The sequence below is a fragment of the Pinus tabuliformis genome, chromosome 5_1 (assembly GCF_031772625.1).
Source record: "Pinus tabuliformis cultivar Carrire ecotype Pingquan chromosome 5_1, CPIR1, whole genome shotgun sequence".
Lineage (NCBI taxonomy): Eukaryota > Viridiplantae > Streptophyta > Pinopsida > Pinales > Pinaceae > Pinus > Pinus tabuliformis.
The window spans coordinates 606,208,310-606,222,316 of NC_142305.1; the positions used below are offsets into that span (position 1 = coordinate 606,208,310).

At 38.4% G+C, this 14,007-nt stretch overlaps 1 protein-coding gene across 2 annotated transcripts in view; it reads right to left on the reverse strand.

Annotated features, from left to right (window-relative positions):
- LOC149166366 (uncharacterized) overlaps positions 1–14,007 on the reverse strand; it is a 143,703-nt gene that overhangs the window by 29,313 nt on the left and 100,383 nt on the right. The gene's annotated exons all lie outside the window — the stretch shown is intronic.

Sequence of the window (14,007 nt, forward strand, 5' to 3'; positions counted from 1 at the left end):
GAAAAACTAAAACAAGTGTGTTGTATGCAACGGTCCAAATGGTCCAAATGGCCAACCTAGGACAAGTTTGAGTCCTGCAAAAGTTAAGTTTTATGCATCTTTGCAAGATGCTACTGATAGGAAATTCAGCAAGGGAAAACTCCCTGTGCAAGCCTCTACAACCAAGTCTTCATTGCCATCTACACCAGCTCTGACAATTAATAAGAGACCTACTCTAGGACCTCTTGAAGCAGCATTCAATAACCAGGGTAGAGAAGTTGTAGATGAGCATGTTGCTCATTGCATCTATGCAAATGGGCTAGCATTCAATTTGATGCGCTCTCCTTATTGGCAACAAATAATTAAAGTAGTTAATGAAGCACCAAAAGGATACAAGAGCCCCGGGTATGAAAAGGTACGCACCACTTTGTTAACATCAGAAAGACAATTTGTGGATAGACAATTACAATCAATCTGTGATACATGGGCAGAAACAGGGGTGTCCATCGTTACTGATGGATGGAAAGACCAAAGAAATCGCCCTTTAATTAATGTTATCGCAATTTGTCCCCAAGGAGCAATGTTTTTGAAGGCCATTGATTGCAGTGGAGTGGAAAAAGATGCAACATTCATCTCCACAATTCTTATTGATGCAATAGAAAGTGTGGGGTCACAAAATGTTGTACAAGTTATCACAGACAATGCAAAGGTTTGTAGAGCAGCAACCCTGATTGTGGAGGGTCAATACAATCACATCTTTGGACTCCATGTGCAGTGAATTCATTGAACCTTATGCTAGCCAAGATTAGTAAGATTGAGGAGATCAATGATATATATGGAGCATCAAAGGAGATCCAAATGTTTATCACCAATCATTCAATGTCCCAAGCCATATATCGAAGTTTTGCAAAGTTGGAGTTATTAAAGGTACTCCATTTTTAATCAATGTTATGCATTATGAATTCTCACTTTTTATGTTCAATTTATTTTATGTCTGATTTAAGATTTGACTTTTTAATATGTTTATGTAGGTTGCCGAAACTCGTTTTGCTTCCCACATTTTATTAATAAAGAGGCTTTTGCAGGTTAGACAAGCATTACAAGGAATGGTCATTGACCCTCTTTGGGAATCATGGAGGACTTCAACTTCTGATAGAGGACAAAGAATAAAGTATATCATTCTTGATGATGCATGGTGGGACAAGGTCCAATACCTTTCGTAGTTCACAGAACCAATTCTAATCATGATCAAGGAATTTGACATAGATATGCCTTGCTTGGGGGAAGTCTATGAAAACATAGTATGTTGGAGAAAATACGAAAAATTATCAAGGCAAGTGAGCATGACCCCTTTGAAGTATTTTACAATGAAGTGAAAGACATAGTTACAAAAAGGTGGAACAAAATGACCACGCCACTACAACTTTTGGCATATGCACTACACCCCAAATATTACCATTCCAAAATATTGTCTTTACCTGGTAGAGCAGCGCCAAACAAAGATTTTGAAGTGGTACAGGGATATAAGACAGTTTTGAGGGAAATCTATAGGGAAGTTGGAATTTCAAAGGAAGTACACGAGGAATTTGGAGCATTTGTACAATCCACTGGGATATTTTCAGATCCACTAGCCATGGATGGTCGGGGGCATATGGATCCTATTACTTGGTGGGTCTTCCATGGTGGAGATAGCACTTATCTCTCAACTCTAGCCACGAGGTTGTTATCGCAGGTTGCCAATTCCTCATTAGCTGAGAGGAACTGGAGTACATATGGCTTCATCCATTCCATAAAGAGACAAACCGGGAGCAACGAAGGCTAAGGATTTTGTATATGTCCATTCCAACCTTCGCCTTCTATCACATTCTACTTCAGAGTATAAAAAGGTTCCAAGTAGGATGTGGGATGTGGAACCTGAGATATCTGTCTTGAACATGACATTGAATGCATGACTCACCTTAATCTACTTGAGGACGCTACACAACCACTTCCTACTTCTACAACAACTTTTAACATTCCTAGTGCACGATCATCTATTCATGATGTAGACCCATTTCATGATTTTTAGACAGGCCTACTCTATATTATCATATTAATAAAGTGATCATTGATGAAACACTTATTTTGTATTTACTACTATCATCTTTGTATGAGGCAAGATGCATCATTTCAGTGTTCAGATTCATAAATTATCTAATAGTTTTAGTTCTAATGTTGTGATTCATGAATGGTTTTGATTTTAAACATCAAATGTATTTTCTAAAATTTTAACAAATATTATTATATATTTTTGTACTTCCCGTATCCTCGTTGTATCTGAATCTTGGCTTTTCAAAAATCCAACGGATCTATATCCGTATCCACATCCGAATCTGGATCTGTATCCGTATCCTCGTAACTTAGGGTTGAAACCATTCTCAAAGATCCTAAAACAATTGATGATAAATTATAATGTTAGAAATTTAAGCAAAACTTAACATTTCCTTTAATATTACCATTATTGCCTCTCAAATCACCCTTGCTCAAACCATGTGAAGAAAAATGAGAGTGAAATCCTCTTTATAAAAAAAAAATTATGTTCTTCAAGGGTCCTAGAAATCTAATTATTATTATTTAACCTCTAATTAGGGATTAAATCCAAAATTGTGGGTTCTAACAATAAAACAGAGTCAAAATCGATCAAATTAGAGATGGAAACACTTCATATGGGTACAAGCACACCCTTGAAATGCATTTTTTACTATATGAAATGTGTTTCCCACACATGGGACATGTTGGTACAGCAAAAAACATGTTGCAAGGCTATACCACATGCATTTCCACATTCCCATATGGAAATGAGAATAATACAATACCTGAAGTGGCATAGGTCCCAACTTTTAGGAGTTATTGAACACAAAAACAAAGGAAATTCACTCATGCGCATTCATGTTTTAAGGCATTAAATAAGACTCTTCCCTTTTAAAGGCAATCTAAGTCATTTAATGCTAAGCATATGATTTACATTATAATGAACTTTTTATGATTCAAATCATGGCCTCGATTCTATTAGAATATAAGGACTTACATGTGTAATAAAGTCACCTCAGTAGTTTAAGTTGTAAAACTTTAAGTTTTAGTTTAATTAACTTTACGGTTTCGGAAAACTAAGACCTCTCAAATTTCTTATAAGAGAGGTGAATCTCATTGTAAAAAAATGCACCAATTATTCAAAATATTAATAAGTGTTGTCACATAGTCTCTCGCGTGTGCTCTATGGTGTAAACCGATCTAGGCATTTTAGTTTCTATGGACATGGTATCAGAGCGGGTTCATTATCGCACTAGCTAAGGATCAATTGCGAGGGCGTGAGACATGCATATCGATTGATTGAAGAGATCAATGGATAATAGAGTCATAGATGTCAATTGCCACTAAGGTAGAGTAAGTCGTCATTGCACATTGGGAAGGGAGACGCCATTTCAAGTTCGAGAAGCCATCTAGCCACCATCCTGAGGGTCATCAATGGTTTCCAACATAGAAGGAGCCATCTTGGGGTTTTTTCTTGGCTTGAGCCACTGTCATGTGTTCTCTTGCCTTGACTTGTCCCCTGCATTTATCACCTATGTTCTTCTTCAGTTACTGTCAATGTAATAATGTCTTATGTGATTGCTATTGGAAATGAATTGAATTGAAATCAAGCTATATGGATCATTGAAGTATTGTCCTAAGCAAAGAACATGTTAACCTAAATTTAACATGGTATCAAAGCTCAGGTGAGTACAAGACCAAGCAAGAAAGCATCACTAAGTGAAGTTTGTTGATCAACAACAGAAAGAAGGATGGATTCCTTTGTTTTGGATCTGGTGAGAATCAGAAATCAAAGAAACCTTATGCTAGACCTAGTCACCACAAGGTCTGATTTAGAGCTCCTTCTCTTGAAGAATGTGTATGGAAATAGCCACAGTTGAAGTTGAAAATCTATGATTTCTCAGAGTTTCAGAAGAGACCTGAAAAGAAGGCTAGTTTCACTGTAGCATACCTAGGACCAAGTTCCTATTACACATCAAGGTCCAAGTGCATGATTTCAGAGCATTCTAATCAAAGTGAATAGTCTCAGACAGATAATTTGATTCTCTCTAAATATTTACGGTCCTGGGGTTCTATTGCACGCCAAAACTTTTCTTTTTTTTTCTTCTAGACCAAGGAGGTGTATATTATGCGACCTTGTATTTCGCTGAGGTATATTCCTTTCTCTTGCTGGTAAAGAAACAAAGTATTTTGAGGACATCCTCCTGTATATCCCAAGATTGAAGAAGATCAAACAATCCAAATGGGTTATGGTCATCGTTGAGGTAGAAGAAAAAAGTCTCATTGACAAGCCCTCATTAGGGCATCAATTTCATATCACCGTTTTTTTTATATTTTGCAGACCTAATTCACGCCATAATTCTCTTGTTTATGGGCAACTATTTTGCAAGGTGAATAATGAAGTTTATGACTAATCTTTGTGGGTTTGGATCTGAGAATACTTCAGGTCTTGACAGATCGTTACAGGTCTCTTGATCTAAGTCTCAACTTCTGAAGGTTCAACACAAGACTGTATATGACATCATTCTTGTGCGATTGTGAAGGATCTGTCACAAGTCTTTTGTATTGTTTGGGTAGCAAAGAGTTTAGGGCACCGATCCTGAAAAGAGCTTGAAGGTTCAGGCCATTAAAAGGCATTCTCCAAGCTCGGTATTCATTGCAGAATTTCAGATTGAGAAGCAGCGTGGAAAGTAAGTATTTGCCTACAAAAAATGTAAGAGACTTGTTGGAGTCATTGTCTTGGCATTCACCTAAAATTTGAACAAGCAATTCTTGAAGAAAGCTATAGTGCACTTTTGGTAGAAGGAAAAATTGGAGGCTCGTCACAATAACTATATATGTATCCTTGATACAGCGTTTACAATGAAGAGACTTAAAAGATAGTTGACAGGGCTTCATCAATATTTGCAGAGTTACTACAATTGCAGTATAGGTCAACCATCCTTTCACAATATTTAAGGGAAGAGCAAATTCATCATTGCCCTACAGCAGTTGCTTAAGACTATCATTTTGACACATCACCATTGTGATAATAACCTTTTGTATGACAGTAATCCTAAAGCTTTCATGATAGTCTACCTGTGGGCCTAACTAAAGAATACTTGTGGCAAGGAAGTTTTGAAGATCATACAATTTCGCTAAGCTCAAAGATCTTCTAGAATTTGTTGGCATGATATTGAATGAGTGGTTTGTGGATAAAGGCCATCAACCTGAAGGGATCCTAAAAGCATCAACCATCCTCATCCTTGTGATGTATTGTTGATAGCAAGAAGCTTCAAGTACAAAAGGCATCATTACACTTGAGGTGTAATTCTCATTAACACATACAGAACAAAGTATAGTAGGCAAGTTGTTTCAGATGCATTTGATCAATATATGATTCTACACCAAAGCCTTTAAGTTTAGAGACGCTAGAGGATCCACTAGGAGTGTCCATGACAATAATCAATAAGACGGTATCTTTGACCTTAGTGTCTATAAGAACTTGATGGGTTAAGCAATCAGCAAAGTGTTCTTAAACTGAGAAGTGCAGAGGAGTGGAGCAGCGACTATGGTCATTTGAAGCAATGATGGTAGTATCTGATGTAGTGAATTGTAGCAGGAGCAATAATGGTGTATGGAAACAAACATTTATATCTTTATCTAGCAGCTGAAGCAATGGAAGTTTATGCAGCACCTTTATATTGGTACCCTTGGGTATCCTTGGAAGTCTGACAGCTAAGAGAAAAAGTGCATAGCACTTTTGGTGCAATTCCTTAGAAGAAGCCCCTATCAGCATGAAAACAGAGGTACCTTGAAGAAAGTGCATAACAAACCCTATGTCCTGAAAAGCACAATGAGCAGAGATGGAACTGTGAGGACCTTGATCTTGGCATCTTGATTATGTCATTGGGCTCCTTGATGCATTAAGCCAAGATCTTATGAAAGATGGTCTTGTGAATATGGATGCCTGGATATCATGGATTGGGTAATTTAATTCGTTGTTCATAGTCATCTAGCAAAGGAGGATAATGCAGTTATTTCTTCATTTTGGTTGAAGTAGGACCACGATGATTCTTCAAAGTTTTCTCTCTGTTCTGAGGCAAGCTTCCTAGAAGTTTGTTGTTGCAAGTACCTTGTGGAAAGCCTCTCACATGAGAAGCTCATTACATGAAGCAAGGCATCAAAGGAAGCCATAGAATACCCGGCAATATGTCCTAATGACTCTTCCTGCCTTATGTTTGTTAACAAAGGCAAGTCATGGCAGCAAATTATGGTTGATAACTTTGATGCATGGACCTAAGGAAAAGGGTCAGGTTAAAGATGGCTCAGTGATTATGTTTCGGCATGGTCACTTTCCCTATATTCAAAGGGAGTAATGGATAAGCCACGTTGATTGTAAACATGAAGCTATTGATGATGTCTGATTAATGACCCTCTCGTTTATCAATATAAGGGGGAGTTGACTTTTAAATTCATGATGGAAGTCTTAGCCTTGATACATTAATCCCTGCAATTAAAGGTCTGATGAGATGGAGAAGTTGTCGGTCTGCATATGTATATCTTGTGGGATCCCTGGTGTTCTTGATAAACATCCAATCAGCCATATGCCTTGCTATGAAGACTCTAAATCGACCTATGGATGAGCCTCATATATTGGATAGCTGCTTATTGAGATATCTCTGTGGTTTTATTATCTAATGTTGGCTCGGTTGGCAATGTGATGAATGGAAAGAGCACATCTAGTGCTATATCTCTTGATTTGATTACTTTGGAAGCACTATTGAGACTGAATGTACATAGCAGCAAGTATAGCTTATGAAGACAGAAAACTCATATGTGAGCCATTTTGATATAGTACATTAGAGAGCTATCAAGCTTTATCATTACTGATTAGATGAACAGATTATTGTCATCCTTACAGAGCCTCTTAGTAACATCTTCCTTCAGAAAGAGGTTGGAAGTCATGGATAGACCCTACTAAGAGAGTCTCGGTTGAACATTGAGCTTTGGGAGCTCCTGGGGGCCTAGGGTACTTCTTGATGTTATGAGCGTCCATAGGGTGAACGGTTCACTTTCCCCTATAGGTACGCTAGGTACAGGTTGAGTGGCTCACCTTCCCCTGTGATACCTCATGATGATATATGACACATAGGGTGAGTGGTTCACCTTACCCTACAATTGATTCACTATGCATAGGACACAAGGGCCTGGTTAAACTATTGGGAGATCAACGAAAATGATGCATTGCAAAACATAAATAACATTAAAGATATTATTACTTCTAAGTTCAAAGAAAAATTGTGGTGTGAGAAAGATTTAGCAGCTAAAAGAAAATTTAGTTATTATAAGGTGGTCATCAACCCCACCCTAGAAGATCAAAAGTATCTCTCTATTTTAACTAGCTCAAAGAAGAAAATTAATATAGCAAAGATTAGAATGAATTCTCATGAGCTCCATAGTGAAACAGGTCGTTGGGCAGTTCCTAAAACGCCATGGATGGAAAGGATCTACCATATATGTGAGAATAGGAGCATCGAGGATGAAAACCACTTCCTCTTAGAGTGCCCTACGTACAACCACATTAGATCTCAGTTTCACAATCTTTGTTACAATACTGACCTTCCTAGCCTTTTATGATGTCAAAATTATAGTGAGCTCGGGAGGCTTCTCTCCAAGCTTTTTGAGCATAGGAATAAAATCTTAAATCAAAATAAATAATTTGTTTATTTAGGTCCGATAGATCATTGTTTGGTCTCAGCGGACGTTAACCACCATCATCATCATCATCAGGATGAGTGGTTCACCTTCTCCTATGGCATATGAGCATGATGAGTGGTTCACCTTCTCCTGTGAATACCCTAGTGACAGATGCATACAGGCATATGCTTGTTGTCACATGTGGGCATGTCAGTGGGACGTGGTTCATCCTTTCCCCACATGTAGGATGCTAATTCCCTACGATTGATGGTTGACATGTCGTTGGGACGTGGTTCATCCTTTCCCCACGTGTAGGATCCTTCCTGTGATTGTTGGTTTACATGCACGTAGAACATGGTTCATCCTTTCCCTACTCTTGGTGGTTTGCATGCGCGTAGGATGTGGTTTATCCTTTCCCTAAAATGGTTGTGACATGTGATTGTAGGATGTGGTTCATCCTTTCCCTACATGTGGTTGTGAGCAGGATGTGATTTATTCTTTCCCTATTGATGCCCCAACATCATCCAACCCATGTAGTCTAGACACAAGGGAAGTACCTCTCATCTGGCCAATGAGTTGGGAAAAGTGGATAGGGATCATAGCACTACTGATGGACGCATCATGTACTGTTGTACTCCCTATGTCTAGGATGCATGATGTTCAATAACTTGATCACTTGGGAACAAGTTTGATTGGGGTTCGACCCTTGGTTATGTGGACTAACTTTTGTCAGTGGAGAGTGGCAAGGTCTTGTGACTCACTCTTGATCAATTCTTCTACATTATTTATATCAATATTCAGCAAAGTTGAGACAAGATGCAGAGATGGTTCATGATGCCAAGATGGCATGATGATGAATGGATTGGCAGGTGGAATTCTCCCTAGTTGAGAGGGAGTGTTAAAATTTGCAACTAGAGCCAAATTCCTCTTTGGGCAGGTCTTTTGAAGAAGATAGCTATGGCATTGAATTCCTCTTTTCAAGAGGACCAAAATCGACCTAAAGATCATCAAATTTGGATAAGGAGAAATGGGTTTTTGAATTTATGACCACTCATATGCAAATTATCAAGGTCGGCCTCACCTCCATATAAGCCCAAACGTCATGTCTCTTAACCCTCACCAATTTTTATATATAGAGGTGTCCTCCAACCTCATTTGTATCATCCTAACTACTTCTTGTCACACAAAATCACATCTGATCTTGGCCGCAGGAGAGGAGCTACTCAAGCAAGGGTTAGAAGACTATTTTGGGTTTCCTTTAGGGCTATTGAGGGCCGCAAGCATCCAGCAGCAGGGCCAAGCAGATGAAGGCTTGTTTGAGGGCTACTTGTGCATGGTTGGAGAAGGATCTTCCTCCTTTTATTGGGCCACAGGTCCTGTCTCATTGCAAGGTCTGAATAACATGTTTGAAGCAACCTACAAGAGCCACAAGTTTGTCCAAAAGATTGCAGAAGAGTCTAAGCCCTAGAGTTTCAGATTGGAGGTAGTCGTGAGGCCTAAACTTGAGGTAGATCAGCTGCAAGTTGATTTAGAGACTAAGGGAGGAAGGCCGCAGCCTTTTGGAAGAATGTTGCCACAGGTCTGAAGTTAATTTGGTCATAGTTTAGCCCTAAGGGCCAACAAAGGGTAGCACCTTTGTTGTCAAGCAAAATCGCAGTTAAGAGGAGTTTCGATGCAGTTAGAACGGACATCAGTGATTCACAAGCATCCCTAACCAGATCAACCCTCTTTAGTAGTATGTATCCAGTTCATGTCAGGATTGCAATTTTTGTGTGGGCCATCGATTTGTCTAAGGGTTGTGATGTTAGATCAAATTGGCAAGTTTGTTTTGACTTTAAATTATTGTACTCTTATCTCTCTCTTTGTTGAACATTTGATAAATTGATAATAAGAAGATTGATCAAGGGTTTTCCCCATCTTGGGGTTTTTCCCTCGCTTGAGCCAATTTCATGTGTTCTCTTGTCTTGACTTGTCTCCTGCATTTATCACCTATGTTCTTTCTTCAGTTACTATCAATGTAATAATGTCTTATGTGATTGCTAATGGAAATGAAATGAATTGAAATTGGGCTATATGGATCATTGAAGTAATTGTCCTAAGAAAAGAACATGTTAACCTAAATATAACAAAAACATGCAAATTCTTGCCTTACATCAATTTGTGAAGAAGTTGGAAACATCCTCTAAAAGGATTTCTTCACTCCATTAGCCACCTCCTTGTCCTTATGTGGAGCCTTCCTCTTCCCATCGCTTTCAACAATGAATTCTTCATCATAAAATTTTGGATTCAAAGCATGTGCCAAAGTGTGCATTGGAGTGTTGAAGTTATTCCACCTGGTAAAAATAATGGACCTCACTTGTTTAGCAAAATCAAAATCCACAAAAAGAAGAGTGGGAGCCTCTTGTGTAATAATTTCCATAGTTTTTTCAACCATGGTATCCATGCCATCATAGACCTCTCCTAAAAGGTTTCTCTGTGTCTGCATCTCGAAGAAGATCAAATGCAGGGGATGTGAACTTAAGCAAGAAGTCAATCTTGCTCCACCAATCTTCATCAACCAACACCATCCTCACCATATTTCCCTTCTCTGAGTCTGCTTGTCTCCACTCAGCCCAAGTTGGACCCACCACCATACTCATTAATGCATTTTTAACTTCAACAAGGCGACGCAACATGATGAAGTTTGAGGCATACTTTGTCTTAGCAACTTTCAACAACTCTAATTTGGAGTATTCTCGATATATTGCTTGAGATTGGTGGTGGTTGGTGATGAATTTTATAATCTCCCTAGCCTGCCCTGTGACCTCCTTAATTCATTTTGTTTTTTCCTCAATCTCTTTTAAAATCATATTCGAAGTGTGGACAATGCAAGGAGTCCAAAATATGTGATGGTATCTACTCTCAACAATCATGCTTGCAGCTTTGCAAACAGGTGCATTATCTATGATAACTTGCACCACATTTTTTGGCCCTACTTGTTCAATAGCGGAAATTAAAATATCAACAATGTACTTAATATCCTTTATCTCACCCAAACAGTCTTATGCTTTGATGAACATGGCTCCTTTTGGTTATGATGCAATGATATTAATCAAAGGTTTGTGTCTTGTATCAGTCTAGCCATCTGAGATAATGGAGTTACGAATTTGTTTTAGAACATCATCAAGAAGTTACCTCTCTTTCTTCAGTAAAATTGTTCTGACCTTTTCATAGTTTGGCCCCTTGTAACCTTGAGGAGCTTTGTTAATCGCTCTCACCAAATCCTGCCAATATGGGGATCGAACCACATTAAAAGGGTGCCACAAGCAAAGATGACCCTTGCCACTCTAGAGTTAGCTTCTTCTCTCTCTTGACTACTAAGCATTTTCAACAATTTGTTGTCTTGAAGTGGAGTTGATGGCTTTGATAACTTTGCTTCTACTTCTAGTGCCCTCCTCTTTCTTGCTCCCTGAACAATCCTTGGCTCAATGCTGTTAGACATGCGAGAATTGGTAGTGCTCATGCCGATTTTGCTACTTTGGTCCTTCAACCTTTGAGCATCATCGCTCTCTTTCTTGAATTTATCCCTCACCTCTGGATTTTTGGCATGTGCACACACATCAATACCCTTTATCTCTTCATGTAAAATGTGAACCTTTACTCTTGTGTAAGAGCCCTTGAAGGTCTTTTCATTTTTGCATAAATTGCACTTCCATTCCCATCTACCACCGAAATCCATCTGCTTCACTTTGGTAACATACTTCCTTCCATAGAGAATAATATTCTTGTTCCCTAGTTGCTTGAGTGGATCTAGGGGCACTTGAAACACAACTTTGAGAAGCCATGAATGCTGCAAAATTACAAAATGAAAAACTCACCCAATTTAGAGGCACTTGAAAGTTGAAACACAACTTTGAGAAACCATGAATGCTGGAAAATTAGGAAATGAAAAACTCACCCAACTAGTTGCTGCCCACACTCCAAAATACAAATAAACTCCTTGTTGCTGCTATAGGAAGCTCCTCTTGCAAAACAATGCATGAAAAATGAGTGAATGAAGTGTCTTTTTAAAGAAAAGCAAAGGCTCATAGGGATTCTAGAGAATTCTACTTTTTTCATCTTCTAGAGAATTCTATTTGTAAATTTTTTAATTAAATTTAGCTAGCAGCCACATAAAAATTGTTGTATTAGTGTATTTGGGTATTAGAAGGGGCCCACGCCCTTCTTCACCCCTTGAGCTGGCCGAAAAAGGTATAAAAAAAAAAATGCTTTTCCGCTGGTCGTACCGGACGGCATTTCGAAATCATGAAACGCCATATGATATACAACCGGCAGTGTTTCGGCCCCGTTTCAAAGTTGTTTCAGCATTTCGGGCCGTCCCCAATACTGGTACACCACCTTTTTAGGCGTTTCTTGCAACATAGCTTTGAACATACCATTCCCATACAAGCAATTCTTCATTTCTGTTGAGGAGAAGAGACGAAGGAAATAGAAGAAAATACACACAAGTCTGACCAGGTATGCAGATATGGTCACAATCATGCATGTCAACAAAATGAAGTATGCTATATTATTAGCATAAGGGAAGTGTGTAAGATGATCATCACATCACAGGGTTAGAGTCTAGACACAAGATCCCAGGTAGTGCATCTGTTACACAAAACCACAATGGTTGGGAACTAGGCAGACAGTTTTATGAAGACAAAATTACATTCTACAATTCCTAAACAAGTGATTCTTCATTTCTGCTGAGGAGAACAAAGGAAGCAGATTGGAGAAAATGCATACAAGTCTGGCCAAGCACCTCTTTATATACTAATCGTTGGGGTCAAGAGACGTGACTATTGGGATTAATGAGCCAACATATAGGTGAGGCCGACGTTAATAATTTGCATGAGATAATCCAAAATTCAAAATCACACTTCCGCTTGTCCAAATGAGACAATCTTTATATCGATTTTGGTCCCCTCGAAGAGAGGAATTCAATGCTGAAATTATCTTCCTCAAAGGAGCTCTCCAAAGTGGAATTTGGCCCTAGTTGCCAATTTTAACACAATGCAATATGATCACAATCACGCATAGCAGAAAATGAAGTAAGCTTTATTATTATCATATGGCAAATGTGTAAAGGATCATCACATGAAAAACTTAATCACAATATCCATGGTAGCATGTCTGTTACATCAAACTGCAATGGTTGGGATTAGGCAAAGTTTGAAGATGAAATTACACTTCGACCATAAAATTTCCAAACAAGTGATTCTTCATTTCTGCTGATGAGAACAGCGGAAACAGATAGGAGAAAATAAACACAAGTCAGACCAAGCATGCCCATAGGGTTACAATCATGAATAGCAGCAAAATGATATTTTATTGTTATACAGAATATGAGCTAAGAAGCATCACATCACAGACTCGGACACAACATCCATGGTATCATTTCTGTTACACCAAAACCTAATGGTTGGAACTTGGGCAGACAATTTGAAGACAACTGCCTGGACAAATTCCTGTGCATAATTTAATTACAACAAGACAGTTAAATAACCTATGATTAACATCCCGGGGGGTTAGCTCAACCAATTGTTGCCGATGTTCTTGGGCATTTAGCTAGTTCCGTGCTTGCAGGTTCCCAGTTCAAATCCCCCTTGGGGAAGACACATTAGTCTACATAGACAGGTTACATAGACGGGTTTACTAAGGATGGCATCCACGAATGTGAAGAAGCATCCATTGGGTTTTCCCCACGAGACTTCCTTGGAAAATATAATCCATGTTTATCCTAATTAAGCAATAAACAAAAGCATCCCTAAGACAGTGTTCATGGTGACATTGGAATAGAGACATTAACTATTGAGCACCAACTAGTTTTAAAATGTCATTCAAATCCAGTAAGAAAAAAGTTGATGTTGTAGAACACATTACAAGAAATAAAAATTTTGCAACCACATTCAAATTACTCAGTTAGATTTTTGACAATCCGCCATATTTAGAATGTTTTATGCATGGAGTCACATGAAAAACCTTGAGTTACAAGTTTCCAAATGGGGGGCTTGCATTTCATTGCGCAATATCATCTTATAAATTTAAAATGTTAAAAGAAAAATAAAAACGAAGGCCATAAAGAAATTGCTACAGCAAATTTGATTCATGTCAAGTCGCAATATCTCTAAAGAAATGTACAAGAACAAGTTTGATATGTCTAAGTGGTAACTGTAAGAGATCATGTTTTCTTTTATGAAGGACCGTGGCTGTTTCTTTTCCCACAAGAGATCAATTTAATTATGAGGCCCCAATGGC